Source organism: Condylura cristata, unplaced genomic scaffold, assembly GCF_000260355.1.
Source record: "Condylura cristata isolate star-nosed mole 26May11 unplaced genomic scaffold, ConCri1.0 scaffold00009, whole genome shotgun sequence".
Taxonomy (NCBI): Eukaryota; Metazoa; Chordata; class Mammalia; order Eulipotyphla; family Talpidae; genus Condylura; species Condylura cristata.
Window position 1 is genome coordinate 36,025,179 of NW_004567110.1, and position 13,760 is coordinate 36,038,938.

Sequence of the window (13,760 nt, forward strand, 5' to 3'; positions counted from 1 at the left end):
AAAAAAAAAAAAAAAGCAGCAATGAGCTATTTTAAGTCGCTGTGCCCTTCAGAAAAGTGTAGTTCATAGTTAAGACGGGCTTTCTACGGCTGCATAGTCTTTTGTTGAGCCCAGGGAAATAATTCTGATTCTTTGCATAATTTTCAAATATTTACTTAACTCAGAAAGAGAGTTAAGTTGCTATGAAAGAGTGTTCAGTTGCTATGAGATCCCTCACTAGGCCAAGGGGATAGAAAATTGTTAAGTGCTCAGAGTTGAGTACAAAGCCTCCGAAGGTAAAGTGGGCTTCAAATTCAGTTAAACCTGCTTGCTGGAATCCTCTCATTTTCTGTGACTTTGGGCTGTGGCTAGACCAGTACAGGAAATAATTGCATATTTTTATTATTAAATATCTCTAAAACTTCAAAGCCTACCAAACTGCAGTTCACTAAGTGGATTCTTATTCAAATCTCCCCTTTTTCTCTGGCTTCTAAAAAATGCATTGAATCTCAGTGGAGCAGGCCCTCCCCACAGAGCTGCTGTTGGGGAACTATCACATGCTCACTGCAGAGCAGGAAGTGAGTCACCTTTGGATACTCAGCAGAGATCCAAATTCCCATTAATTAATTACAATTAATAAAAAACAATTTTTAACTGAGGTCATTTTGGGGTCTTCTACCAGATATTACCACCATAGGGCACCCGCCAGGAACTCACCCATATTCCACCACCCTAGTCCATTGTGCTTCCTTTTGTCTTTATTCTTTCTCCTGCCTTGCTCCAAATTTTTTTTTATCGGTCTTAGAATTTTTCTGTCCAATTTTTTGTTCATTTCGTTGTTTTTTGTGGTAGAGATGGTTTTATGTCTTCATCTAGCTCAACCAGAATTCTATTTTATTTTGCTGAGGCATTCTCAGCAAGCCTCAGGATTCAGTAGGGGGGGGGGATACTATTCTAATACTGGATTTTTAAAATTGATAATAGTGATTATCAAGCTACTATGGTTTTTTTTTAACATTAACTATTTTTTATAGTTTCTTTATTTGCATATTTTTTACATCAAATGTATTCCCCATAGAATTTCCACCACCAATTTACCCAGGCACCATCACCTCAGTCTCTTGTGCTCTTCCTGTCTGTGTTTTGTATCTTCTCCCTCCTCCCTTCTAGCAAAATGTCTCTGAATTGTAGCTGTCTGCTTATTTTGTTTAGTCTTGTTGTATTGATTTTGTTGTTGTTGTTGTATTGATGTTATTTTTCCCTGATCCCTTATTTGGTTCCCCTATATTCCCTATAAGTGAAACATCTGACATTTTTCTTTTTCCTTTTGACTTACTTCACTGAGCATAATCCCTTCTAACTCCAAATATATTGTGTGAATGGTATTAGCTTATCTTTTTTATTGCTGAATAGTATTCCATTGTGTATATGTACCATATCTTCTTGATCCAGCCACCTATTTTTGGGCTTTTGGGTTGTTTATAACTTGTACTTTTTTCTGCCCCATGAGTTAAAAATAACAGTTGACTTATCAGGAAAATATAATATAAAAAATCTTGCAGTCTACATTATAATTATTATCATCAACAATACATTATAATTATCACAATTTTAAAAGGTTTGTAACATTAATCTTGTCAAAATATAAAATGAAACGAAAGTGTTCACTCTCAAAAAATATAAATGTCAATATATTTTATAAATTGTTATATGTGCTTTATTATTGGTTTATATGGTTTAACTAAAAAACTAATAAAATAGTAAGCCAGATAGTATCATATTTGTCACCATTACAGTACTAAAATAAATATAGAAATTAAGAATCATTCCCATCTCAGGGCTCCCATTGGTTTTTGCATACACATTCCTCTGATACTAAATACTAACTAGATATGTATCATACTCATCAAGCTGTAATCTGTCCCCTCCCCCCCATAAGCTGTTGCTGCTCTTTTATAACATAAGAATAATGGCTCCCACCTCACGGTTATTACAAAGATTCAATTAATAACTACATAATATAAATCACCTGCCACATGAAGCTATTTAGTAAATGATGCCTATTCAGCTTGTCCTAGAAAGCACTAAGCAGTGACAATGTAATATAATGAATGCAAAATTAAACACCCAAGCAAGGTCTAAGAGAACAGTTAAGAATGAGTCTCCAGCTGCCTGAAGTTTCTTTTTGGGAAGGGGGAGAGTATTTGGGTCATGGCCATGTCCACTCTAGTATATTTGCATATTTGTTTACCTTATTAAATTGAGACCTCTGAGATTGGCACTGTATCACATTACTCACCTCTGTATCTTAGGTTCCTATCTCCTCTATCTAGCCTGGTAGATATGGTAACAGGCATGGTAACTCCCTAAGTAATGTTCTTTGAAATTGTGAAGTCATAAACTCAAATGGAGTTAACAGCAGTTTCTCTTTATAGAAGTCAGTCCATTAGCAAATAACATTATGCTGAAATTAGACTTAGTTTTGAATCAGGGCTAGTTTACTAGCTCTATGACGTGGGGCAAATAACTTGGTCTTACAAATATACAGTTTCCTCCCCTGCAACACTAGAATAATAGTAATAACTGCAATGGTAAGGTCTGAAGGTTAAAATTTTATAAAGGACTTAACACAATGCCAAGAATAAGAACTTGATAAATGTTTGCTTTTCTTATTATGTTTTTTGAGTTCCTGTTGTGTGCTTAACTTTAGATACTGTGTAGGCTATAAAAGAAAGAGTCATCCATCCATTCATTCAACAAATCTGAATACTGTAAGGAACCACACATCAGCAAAGGTTATAGCCATAAGAGATCAACTCAGCCCTGCTGTCATGGAGCTTCTGTGGGGTTAGCTCGGAGTAGTATACAATAAAAGAATAAGCAACAGCATAAGTAAATTTCCAATAATGGTAATTAGCATGAAAAAAAATAAAATGGAATGAGACAGAGAATAATGAGGGAAAGTTGTCACTTTAGATGTCATGATGATAAAAGACTTAGTTAGGAAACATCATATAAGGAAACATAAAAAGAAAAATCTGGGAAGGGACATTTCAGGCAGAGAAAACAGTAAAAGGAAATTACTAGTAGACAATTATAGAACAGAAATCCTGTGAATGGACCATTCTGATTGAATAGGTTAAGTCAAAGGCAGGCAGCCTACAGAGCCTCGTACACCATGGTACCAGGAACAGAGTTTTTGCTAATTTACAGGGAAGTCACTAGAAGGTTGCAAAAAAAATCTAATAATACAAACTGCTACAATACTGGGTTTCAGAACTAAAAGGAGCTAGGAAACTATCTGGTCCTTATTTTATAGATGAGGAAACTGGTAGAATTTCATAGACTGATTCTTACTGGCCCTCCAATTTCTTGCCTTTGACTCTCTGACAATGACCTTTCACAAAAAGATCCAAACTCCTTTTCCCAACATATAAAATCACTTCTTACTGGCCCTTATTTTTCCTGTTGGCCTCCAACTCCTCTACCAGAGAATCTAGAGGCAGCATCACACTTTCACCCAGAGCCTGGGAATGGGCATTCAAGCTTAGACGTACTGACTACCTAACCTTGAATGGTTGACTTCACTTCCCCATGCCTCCGCTTAAGCAGCCAAAATTTAATAAAAGTACTCAGTGTTGGGCTCTCCCTGGTGGCATAATGGTTAAAACACTGCCTTATGAAGCTCTCTGAAGCCACTGCAGCAGTAGTTTGATCCCAGGCAGGGGAGCTGGCCCACATGGTGTGGCAGACTTCTCCTGACCTATCTGTTGCTCCCCTGAGCAGTATATTTCAATGGATCTGCCTGTTCTGTTCTCCATTCTGTCTCTGGTGAATCTTCTTACCCACCACACCTCTGTAAGCATAAATAAATAAATCTTTAAAAAAAAATGTACTGAATGTTGATGAGTGTTAAATGAACAGATTCATGTGCTCTAGCCATGTGAACTAGCAGAATGACTGGTGTATTGTCAACTGTTCCTGTAGACCTCCTGCTATTGTAGTAGAGAAGTAGGGAATTGTGCAATGGGAGTCAGTTCTGTAAGAAAAAAGACCTGGGATGGGAAACTGGATCTAACACCTACTTCATAACCTGAACAAACTAAATGATTCTTCTGAACTTCACTTGATTTATTTTCAAATTGGGGGTACAGAGAGGGGCATTCTATTGATAACCCTGGAGCAGTATGAGGAGAACTGCTACCAGCTATGGTTCTGCACATTTTCTTTATTGAATACTGACATAATTACCATCGTGTTGCTTCTCAAAGTAAAATAATAAGTTAGCTTTCCTGCTTCTCTAACTTGGATGAAAAATTCACGTTTGTTTATTGAGCAGTTTTGGAGTTTATACTCATATAAAAATAACACTACTGAAAACTGATTATGCTTCAGCACAGTTCTGAGTGTCTTCTGTAGTCCTGCTTATAACCTGAGAGTCTGAGGTATAGATGTATGCCAGCTTGCCCGGGATCCCTAAAAGGTGATGGAGCCAGATGTGAAAGCAAGTACTTCAACACCAGTATTTGAGCTCTAAGCCATCTGCAGAGACCTTGCTGAGAGCTAGATAAGTGTCTTCCAGTTGCTTATAAAGGTTTCTGACTGGTGGTATTATAGTAACAACTTAGAATTATAGCTGCAATATTACTGTGTGAGACAGAAGTTATATCAACATATTCATCATTTTTAGGGTTTCTTATCCCCTCCCAATATTAAAATGGCAGGAGAGAACACTAAACAGATGAATTCAGTTTCCCTTAGTAAATTGGTTTTCAGGCTGAAAAATGTAGTTCCTAAATGCATTTTTGTTTTTGTATGGTAACATGTAACATTTAAACTTTCTATCAGTAGTTAAATCCCTTTCACGTTTAAGAGTACGTGGAGAATTTGAACACTATTAGCAGGTTTCCATTTCAATTGGAACTGAAATGAAAATATTACGTGGGACGATTACACTAAAAAATGTCAATTACGCACATGTGCCACCTTAAACTATTCAATTTAATGATAATAAAAGTCCACCTTTTCTCAGAGCATTAGTTCTCAAGTGGGGGCAAAAAGAGAGTGACAATGTCTGGAGATGTTTTGGTTGGGTGAGTCTGCTAATGGCGTCCAGGGATGCTGCCAATCATCCTACAGAACACAGAACTGCCCCCATATGGAAAAATTATGCAACCAAAAGTGTTAGTAGTGCCAAGATCATGAAACCTGCCTTAAGGGTATCTGTAAAGGGGTCTCCCTGGTGGCTCAACGGTTAGGAGACGCAGCACTGCAATGGAGAGGTAGCCGCTTCAGCAAGTTGGATCCCCAGCTAGGGAGGAGATCCACATGGCGCGGCAGACCTCTCCTGACCCGCCCGCTGCTCCCCTCAGCAGTGTACTTCATCGATCTGTCTGTCCTGCTCCCCTCTCTGTCTCTGGGTTGTACCCCAGTTCTATATGCATAAAAAAATAAATTTTTTTTTTAAAAATAAGTATTTGTAAGGTAGCGCTTTTGTAAAAGGTCAGAAAAAGAGTTACACGTGTCTGGCAACCCTGGAACCCTAGGTCAGCACTTTGCCTGTGATCTTCCCTCTCCAATATTTAAAAAAGAATGAGATCCCACTTCTGTATTTTAAGATCATTATGGATTCACATTACTTCGGAATATGTCCAAGGTCACGGCAACTTGATTGCTAATAGCAACATGATCACATGATCACATGATCAAACTTCTCTATTGCTTATAAATCACCCCCTTGTGTGGAGAATTTTTTTACTTCCTTTTAGAAATAAGAACAATTGACATTTTCAAGGCAAGGGGAATCGTAGATATTACTAGTAAGTTTTTCCTTCTGATCAAGGGCCAAAATGAGGATTCGCCGATGTTATAAACTAGAGACAAAACACATTCTCATTGTTTTAAATTTGAATATATGAGATTTTTATCTATCTGACTCGCTAGCTAACTATCACTTTTGGCAATTGATTAGAAGGCCCAATTATCTGATACTGTAATAACTTCTCCCCAGTGAGAACACAGCGCTTAACCATCGTTTTCAGGACAGGAATAAACTGAATTAAAACCTTTATGTTTCTGGAGTTTCTTGTGACACAGACCAGCTCATGGAAGGCTTACATCCAAATAAATTTGGATTTATGGAAACTGCCCTAATAATATACAAACTGGGAAGAGGGCACTTTCCTAAAATATGGATGGATGGGCCATAGGAAACAGATGACTACCTTTTCTAATTCTGTATTTAGTTCATTTTGTACTTATCCAGGTTAACTCAAAAGGAGAAAGTAAGTCATTTTATGCAAGCAACAATGTCTGGCAAGTTTTGAACTTCTCAAAATTTGCATTTGTGAAGGTAGAAATAATATGAACCAAGGACAATAACTTATAACCAAGGAAAGTTTCTCCTGATTTTTCTCTTGAAAAAAGCATTTTCTTTATACTTCTTTGCTTCATATTACTCATGTTTTACCATTTCATACAAAATTTTCACAATCATTCTAAAGATATTGTCTCTATACTTATGTAAATATTTCCTGCTGTATCTCTGTCTGTCTCTCTCCCCCCAGCATAGTGCCATGAATATAATACATGCTTGAATGAATAAATGAATGCCATATCTGTTTTCATATTTTAAGGAACAGAAGAAATGTCCCTTGACTTAAATACTATGATGAAATGCCTTTTTCTTTCTGCCTTTTTCCTTTGTAATCTATGACTTATTAAAAGTGTTTATAACCAATTCATAAAACTACCGAGTACAAGATCAACATTAGCACACCAATTTCTCCCAAGTCTCCCACTTTTCCCAATTCACATCAGTGCTTACCTGCCTTGATTTTCAAACATTTGTCATAACATTAAGCTCTTCTACTTCTACTCTCAGCTAAGCCCCTCTTGGTGAGACAGTGAATGAACCAGTAGCCCGGCCTGGAAAGCAACCATAGGCAGAAGCAAGCTGACTGCAGGACACTATATGGACTGCAAACCAGCTGTCTCCCCCATGCAGGGCTCGCAGCTCGGTGTGCCTCTGATGGTCACTCCATGGCAGGAAGAAAAGCTGCAAACTTTTATTTATAGTCACTTTTTCTTTTTCTAAAACTGTCTACCTCCTTTATATTCTATAACAGGTATAACAGTATAATACAGTGTGTATATAACTTATTTTCAGAAATCCTATATTGGAGATGCATTTTGCAAAATTGTGCCGTCAGGGCTACCCCATTCAAAAAGTAGTCCGGATTCCAGGGCTGCCTTTGAGATTCAGGTGACACACGGCCGTGTTTTGCAGGGTGCCTGTACCCTTGGCCCTGCTATCTGTCCCTTCTTTCGTATGGGCCTGATATCACTATTTAACATGTTTTGCATGCCCAGTGTGCTGGGTATGCCATGGTCAAGACTGATAAGACTTTCCCTCCAGTAGCAGAGTATAATGTCTCTTGAGTTCAATTTGGAGGGCACCCTTTTTTCTTTTTCTTTTTTTCTCCTCCTTAATGCTTCTAGGCAGATTCTTAACCCTTTTATTTCTTTCCTGTTGGACATATAAACACTTTTGAGAAACATAAAGTCCTTTCTAGGAGTGTTTTCTTTTTTAGTCATTTGTGTACACCTTTAAAATCACACATCAAATATCAAATGTTTTTGCCCAGATGAAAGTACTATTCACTAAGCAAGTTGCAAACTTTCTTCTTTATGCTTTGTGGTTATTTCATAATTCCTCTGAAACTCTTCACCCCTCTTGGGGCCTAATCAATGCTTCATATCAATTAAGCTGCTAAGGACAAGAGGCTTAGTATACCTCACAATCTTGACAACAGGTCCTTTGTTAGAGAAAACAAATTAAAAGGATAAAATTAGACCTCTGATGTAATAGCATTAAAATACTATTTTAAAAATTTTGAGTTTATTAGAGAGCTAGAGATTTATGAGTTGGGCCCTGATGTACCATCCCTACCACCACCCAAAAATAGACCTTGAGTTAGAATTCTGATAAACTGAATGTGAGTGCAATTGTTTTTGCAAAAAATTTCCAACTACATTATAAAATAAGCTCTAGGTAGTAATTACAAGTTCATGAGTATACATATGGTGTATGTTTATATTTTGTTTTTGCAGAGCAAGGAATTTACCTGAACTGACCCTTTGTTTAGCTGGGTGGGGTAGAATCTCACTTGAAAAAGTGTTGAATTATCCAAAGTGCACTTTGCTCATCTCTGGTATGATGCAGGCATTTGGGAGAATTCTCTTCATGATGGATGTCCGGTGCAGTGAGTATCTTCACATGGAGCTGAGTGAACAGGAGAACTAAAGTCACCAATGAAAACTTACAGACAAATTTACAAAACCTGCAGTTCTGGCATGAATCATGCCAGTTATTATCAAAAGAGTCCAAACTTAAAGGCTCACTGCCAGCCTGCCTCTTCAATGCACATGCTAGAAGCACTGGTGCTGAGAGAGATAAAATATGAAAGTAGAGGCTCTTTTTTTTGTAGCTAAAAATATGTCTCTTCTATACTAAGTTAAATGTGTTTGGAAACTTTGAATTTGCAAATGACAAAGTTTAGATAGGTGTAAAACTGCTTCTATTCTGCCAGTCCATGCACAGCCTGGGTGGCAATAAGAGACATTCTTTGCTTTCCTCCAAGAACTTTTTGAAACAGTCACTTCCCTTCCTCTTTTTTCTTTTTAAGATTTATTTATGCATGCATGCAGAAATGGGGTACAGGCCAGAGGTGCAGGGGCCATGAGAGGATTCACCAGAGACAGAGTGGGGAGCAGAACAGGCAGATCGAGAAAGTACACTGCTGAGGGAAGCAGTGGGAGAGACAGGAGAGATCTGCTGCACCATGTGGGTCACCTCTGGGGCCGCGGATCAAACTCACACTGATGCGACTGCAGCTAGCTTCACAGTGCTGTGCTTTAATTCATTTTGCCACCAGGGAGAGCCAGTCACTACCCTTCCTAGCATGAGGAGCCAGCTTCTACCACCTAAAGGACTCAGACCAACCGTCAGTGTTGCAGAACATTCCTCAGCCCACCCCTCCTTCCATCTCTATGTCATTCTGAATGTCCAAGCGCCCATCTATCTATCCCTGAATCTACCCATCTGCCTTTCTATCTTTCTGTCCATCCATCTGTCCAATCATTTATCCCTTCCTCCCTTCACTCAGCAAATACTTTTTGACAACCAGCTCAGCCAGATACCATTTTAGGTATTAGGGCCTCAGTGGTATAACAAGACTGTCAAAGTCCTTACCTTCCTAAAACCTCTGTCCACATATTCATCACACACACACACACACACACACACACACACACACACTTCCATTATACATAGAACTTATAGGTATTCTTGTTACTCCTAAAGTTTATTCCTGTTATTCCTGTTGTAGAACCCAACCTTAGAACGCTTTGAAGAACAGCGATCTCTTTATTGCTAATTTTATAATTGCACTTTTTCCTGTTGTTTTTCTCAGGATTGTCCTTCTCAGCTCACACATGTTCAAGCCTTGCCAGACCCTGTTTGGGATCCTGATCTACCTGTATGCCCGAGTGAGTACCCTGCATCTTCTGATCACACATTTGGAGCAGAAGTGTGAATTCTCTGAGTCTAAGGTGCATAGTAGTTTCAAATGCTTCCATTAGTAATGAACTTTCATGGGAGTCAAGCCCTTGGGGGAATGACTTCCCTTGAACAAATGTGCTTAGAATCGTCCAAATTTCAAATGCATTGAGGGAGTGCGATAGAAACTTAAGGGACATGTTGAAACATAGACTATCTCTAGTTAATGGCCAAAATATTTTCCCTGAGCTTCCAGAGTCCTCTACCTGGAATGATTTATATACAAGAGAGAACCTGATTCCCTGTTTACTCCGTGGAGATAATTCTCCTCTGGCTAAAATTAGCTTTCAAATCACTGGGTTTGATGCTGCTGCAGTGTATCTGGTCCCCTGTGACGACACTATTTGACTCGCTCCTGTTCTGCTGATTACCTGTGGTTACCCACCTGGTCAGCTCACTGGGTGGCTACCATTGAACAGCTTCAAATCTAAAGAAGTTCATCACTCTCTAGTCATTCTCTTGATCCCAGATTTTAGGCCTAAACTGTTTTATTTCCTTTCACACAACTGGGGTTGAGTCACCCTTGAAAGGATAAACTCATCTCCCATGTTGACTTGTACACCTCATTCAGTATTCTGATTTTATAACTTGCCCAGACAAGCCCTAAATTAATTTCAGGGCAGGAGACTTTCTGTATTTAAGGATCAGGATATATTTTTCCACTTCATGCCTCACTCCAAGGGTCTCTTTCCTGCCAACACTTGGAAGTCAATAAAATAGAATGAACATGAAGCTTTCTACCTGTGTTCTTTAGTTTATTTTTCTGGATGTTTTGCTAATTGTGCACTTCCTCAGATGCAGAGCTTTGGAACAGAACATCCCTCAGGATTCTCTGTTCTCAGTGGATTTACCGCTTCTGGCACTGTGCTGGTTTCCAGAGTGGGCATTTCTTGGTTTTCCTACTACATAGAATGGGATAGCAATTACCCTAGTTGTTTTTAAATAACATTTTGCTCAATGCCAACCGAAGGGAGCTCACTAAAGGGCCCCCCTTATGTAGCTGTTTTAATATCATCTGCAGTACTGTTGTTCCTTTTCTTTCCCCTTTGTAAATAAACCCATTGGTGACCTTTTTTGTCTGTGCCTGCAGTATAACTGAATTTTAAGCACGCGGGTGAGAACCCACAGACAGCAATGCAGTTTACATTCGGTTGCCCTGTAACACTAAGATGTATATTCATGACGTTGCAGATAGGTGTAATGTCTGCTTGGGGAGGTGTTGGATTGAGAGAATGTGCTCCTTGGGTTCCATTTAGAAAAGTTGCACCAGAGCTCCCCTTTCAGCAGCACATGGCAGTCTCTCATAAGGCAGAGACATTTAGTTATATCCAAAAGGGCATGCTTATTATATCAAAAAGGAAAGGAAAGGCTTGCACAGACACAGGAGACAGGCGTGCTGCCTCTGAGAGGGATGTGGTTGTTGGAAGACATCTGCGTAGACACAGGCAGGCAGTCTTGGGACTAGAGCTGCTTTTTTGACAAGGGAAGGTTTAAAGAAGACACGCCTGCATAGACACAGGCAGGCAGGCGAGCTGATCTTGCCAGTGTAGAAAATGTACTGATTCTATGTTCTTCTTTGAGGGAGGGCTTCATTCCTCTGTTGGGTTATTCCCTTCTGCTGGATTAATTGCTTCTAGGGTTTGACTAGGTTAATTTGTAAAGACCAGTGCTGCTCTACAACGGTCCCCATCTCCATAGCCCACCTCTGTTCCGCGCCTCTAGACACTCTCTGGAACATTCTGATGCTTGCTATTGCAGCCGAGGCCTAAGGATGTGTTATTTCTATAGCTGGTTTAATGACTATGTTAATCATTTCCACCCCACCCTCCGGTTTCTAGTCTTGTGACTCATCCATCCTAAATTTTCTCCTCTTGGCTTCCGTCAGGTACATCAAGGAAGAAACATTGTCTTAGATACTGAATAAGCCCTTAGAATTCTTGGTTGAAGTCAAATTAACTAAGGAAGATCATAGTCAACCCCTAAAGAAAGTTTTATTATTATCTGATAGAATAACTATTATAAGAGTTTTTATGTATTATCTTTTTAAAAATGTGAAACAACCTCTGGGCAGAGAGTATATCATTTCTAGTCACAGGTGAAGAGACTGAAGCACAAAAATGAACTTGCCTAAAATGACATAAACAGCAAGTGTTGTGCAATTTGAACACAAGCCTCTTCATATCAGAACAGAGCTGCAAAGTGTTCGTTTCTTATTAAGTTACAGTTCAATAGCTACTGTTCTTTCATTTACTAGGTCTCACTTTAGGCTATTAAGATTCACACACACACACACACACACACACACACACAGAGGGACAAAAAAAGAATCTGTCCTGCCTTTTCTTTTGTAGACTGGTATAGATGATTAATCATAAAAAGGAATACGGTATTTTTTTACATAAAACAAGTCATTGATCTACGATAACAGGAATAAAACAAAGATTTTTCACTTCAGTCAATTTAGTTATTTTGCTGCCACCTAGTGACCCGAATGAAACGGTTTGATATTTTGCTGCCATCTAGTGACCTAAAGGAAAATAACATGCAAGCTTGTTTGGCATTTGTTAAGTTCTATGGTTGTAGTTTAAAGAATCATAAAATGTGCATACCTTAAGTCTGAAAATGTTTCAGATCTGATGCTCCAAGTTATCATTCTTTCCTTATCTCTTTTCACTTTTTCTCATTATGCTAATATGTTTTTTCTCATATCCAGAGTTGTTCTTCAAAATCAAGTTAAGATAGACAGTAGAAGAGAATCCAAAATCTAGTTCATTTTATCTCTGTACGATGTTTTTATATGGTTTTAGATCATATATACTTCTTTTTTCCAATGTTATTTGTGCCCATTTTTATTTAACTAATTGACATACTAATTTTTCATATATATGGGAAAAGTTTATAGTTGATCAACTTCATCTACATGTATTTAGTTATATAAGTAATTACAGTCAGACACTGAAATTAGTTTTTCATTTTCAGTTCAGAATACTTATCATCTACTTAAATATTCACTGATTGTACATAAGGGAATTTAGGTCAGTGGTCTTGAATAATTATCTCTTCTTCATAAAATATATCCCTTCTTCGCAGGGATTTTAATATATTTACACTGTTAAAATCTACCAGTGTCCTATGTTCATTGCATTATTGTTGGTGCATTCATAGGCATTTAAGTATATAATCATCTGAATATTATGACACATTAATTCAAATTACATTCTGCCCATTCTGAAATTGTAAAACATCGCCAGTGATCATATCAGGAAGAACAAAAGTGGGCAGTTGCTGAAACATTACCAGTACCACAGCTCCGAGCCACAAGCTCTCTGTAGGCTGCATGTGCCTGGAAAGCAATTCTTAGTGGGCTGTGAATTATCAGGAAAATGAGCCCCTCATTTTCCCACAAATTTGGTTTTAATAATCTAACGGACATTTAAAATAACTCAGCATTTTGATTGCAGGGGGAAAGTTTTATGTTGGGTGTTAACTGTGAATACTTACAATGACCCAAATTAGGGAGAAAATAAGTTTTACTGGAAAGCTACCATATGAAATTAAAGAGATTATTTATGAACAAAAACCAGCATTAGCCTAGGGCCTCCTGGTAGTGCAGGGTTAAGTCTCAGCACTATCAAGCTATAGACAAACACAACAGCAGGAATTTGATCCCTGCCAGGCGCCAGCAGGGGGGATGTTCCCCTCTGCAGCGTATTTCAGTAGATTCATTGTTCTGCTCCCCACTCTGTCTCTGGTGAATCCTCTTACCCCTGCACCTCTGGCCTAGATCACAATCTTTGTATGCATAAATAAATAAAATAAAATTTTAAAAAACAGTATTAGCCTTAACCATTTATTGTGCTGTTTGGAGAAAAAAATGAGTACTTGTCCTGGATTCACCCATATTCATGATGTCAGTTATTTACCAACATTTACTGAGTGCTTACTGGATGCCAGTCACAGGATTAGACAATAAGGAGAATGTCAGTGTACACAACTCTTTATCTGTGTCCTCATGGACTTCATGGGCTAGGGATATAGCAGCTTTTGAGTGTTTATTTTCCCTTCCAACAGTTCCAGCGTTGTTCAGTCTTTGACTTAAATTAGTACTGATATACCTGGACTAGGATATACATTCCTCCCCCACAGAGAAGGTAGAGTAGAT

At 38.4% G+C, this 13,760-nt stretch overlaps 1 protein-coding gene across 1 annotated transcript in view; it reads left to right on the top strand.

Annotated features, from left to right (window-relative positions):
• The window catches only part of LOC101623942 (chromosome unknown open reading frame, human C8orf59), a 159,857-nt gene that overhangs the window by 9,626 nt on the left and 136,471 nt on the right, over positions 1-13,760 (top strand). Inside the window, exon 2 of the mRNA XM_012722967.1 lies at positions 9,453-9,528. The gene's annotated coding sequence lies outside the window, so the exon portion shown is untranslated. The remainder of the gene's footprint in view (positions 1-9,452; positions 9,529-13,760) is intronic.